Source organism: Crocodylus porosus, unplaced genomic scaffold (assembly GCF_001723895.1).
Source record: "Crocodylus porosus isolate Cpor-Errol unplaced genomic scaffold, CroPor_comp1, whole genome shotgun sequence".
NCBI classification, from domain to species: Eukaryota; Metazoa; Chordata; order Crocodylia; family Crocodylidae; genus Crocodylus; species Crocodylus porosus.
The window spans coordinates 609,912-610,135 of NW_017728914.1; positions in this window are offsets into that span (position 1 = coordinate 609,912).

Genomic DNA, 224 nt, shown 5'->3' on the forward strand with positions numbered 1-224 from the left:
CACCTGTCTCCTGTTACTATCTCTGAGTTTTTTCCTGTCATGGATGCTCTTAACCTTCCTAGATTTCCTCCAAGGCAAGAGCCTCTTATTAAATGTCTTTACAGCTGATTTTCTTTTCCTTGAACTCTAGTGATGTTTCACCTTTTAAAAGTGCATTGGTGACACTACTTTGTGTGCAATAAAAGCCTTATTTGGAAATTTCTATTGAAAATGTTAAATGAAAA